Source organism: Mercenaria mercenaria, chromosome 18 (assembly GCF_021730395.1).
Source record: "Mercenaria mercenaria strain notata chromosome 18, MADL_Memer_1, whole genome shotgun sequence".
Lineage (NCBI taxonomy): Eukaryota > Metazoa > Mollusca > Bivalvia > Venerida > Veneridae > Mercenaria > Mercenaria mercenaria.
In genome coordinates, this window is record NC_069378.1 from 23,875,612 (window position 1) to 23,877,613 (window position 2,002).

Below are 2,002 nucleotides of genomic sequence, written 5' to 3' on the forward strand. Positions count from 1 at the left end.
CCACTGTGTTTTTAGGAATGATAATTATTATGTCTCCCACACTACTGTGTGGTGGGAGACATATTGATTTACTCCTGTCTGTCTGTCTGTTACTTGTGTCTGTCTGTCGGTATGTCCGTCTGTCACAAATCTTGCCCGCACTCAAAGTGGAATATTTCTCATCTCATCTTCACCAAACTTGAACAAAATGTGTTTGCCAATAAGTCCTTAGCCAAGTTCGATAACTAGCCAAATCGGCCCAGGCACGGAATTATGGCCCTTGAATTACCAAAAATCGCTCGGGTCTTGGGGACATATTAAAGGACCCATATACTGCTAAATTAATAATGTGGTGTGGGAGCATACTGATTTACTGCTCTGTGTGTGTGTCCGTGTGTCTGTCACAAATCTTGTCTGCGCTCTAAGTCTAATAGTTCTCATCCGATCTTTACTAAACTTGAACAAAATATGTTTGACAATAAGTCCTTGGCCAAGTTCGATAACTAGCCAAATCGGCCCAGGCACTTCGGAATTATGGCCCTTGAATTACAGAAAGGCAATTTACGCCAAAACTATTAAAGGCCATTTACTCCAAAACTTACTCCAAAACTATCAAAGGTATATTCTGTGAGTAAAACAGTATATAAAGACAGACTTACTATTCAGATGATTAGGCATTTGTGGGAGACATGCACTTTTCTCAAAAGCAGCTCTAGTTTTATTTATTATCATAGCAGATGATGATGATAAAGATATTTAAGTTTCAAGTCATTAATTTATAAATATTGTACTAAAGTTATAACCAGAAAGCGAAGATTGCCAAAAAACTTTAAGTAAGAAAGGGGCATAATTCTGTCAAAAATACAATTATGGGGATTGTAGCGTAGCCGCTCCATAAGTCTGCTGGATAAATAACTTAATACACTGTTTTTGTTTCCATCTAGTTTATTTTCCGTAACCAAAAGTTTAACTTCTAACTGACAGAGCTAACAATCTTAATCTAACATGAATTAGCCTTTAGCCTTTCAACTTGACGTACCGCAATATAACACTTATATGACCCGACTAATTGTTTTAAGGGGCATTTTATATGCACTTCCTGAGTAGAAGCGACATGTTTTTCTCTAGGGAAGTGCTTATTAGTTAACCTGTATTTTTTATGACACACTTTATGTGCACTTTGTGAGAAAAACAACATGTTTTTCTATAGTGACAAGTTTATTAATTAACCTCGATTTTTTCCTTATTTCGTCTTGCCTTTTTCTTACTTATAAAATATACCCTTTCAGTAGAAAGAAATTATATTAATTTCTTTACAGGGTTGTAACCACACATACAGATGATGATTATAAATAAATATTTTTTATTTCAAGTCATTATCTTTTAAAGTACCAAAGATATGTCTATAAATGAAGCTTTCGAAAAAAATTAACATGAAAATAATTCCAAGTATAACAACTTGGTGACCTTGACCTTGGGTTAATGGGCCCAGCCCCTACACATACTTTGTTTGTATGCTGGAAAATGTTTATGTGAACTTACAGTAAGATATAAGCAGTAGTAACAAAGATATGACAGAAAAACAAACAACCTTGGTGACCTTGACCTTAGGTATAATGGGCCCAGCCCTTGCACATACTTTGCCCATTATACCAAAGGTCAAGGTCACCAAGTTGTTATACTTGGCATTATTTTCATGTTAAATTTTTTCGAAAGCTTCGTTTATAGACATATCTTTGGTACACGTACAATGTACTTTAAAAGATATGACTTGAAATTAAAGTTTGATTTGATTTGGGTTTTATGGTGCACCAACACAGTATAGGTTATATGGCACCAAACAGGACTACAAATTTTGATTTCACATCTCATTGAAATAAAAACATGAGGTATGGAATCAAAATTTGTATACCTGCTGGAATCACAGAGTTACAGCAAAACCAAGTGTTAAGACCCTATAAGTCGCCTCTTACGATCATGCAAGGGTAAGACAGTGTATTTCTTTATAATCATCATCTGCATA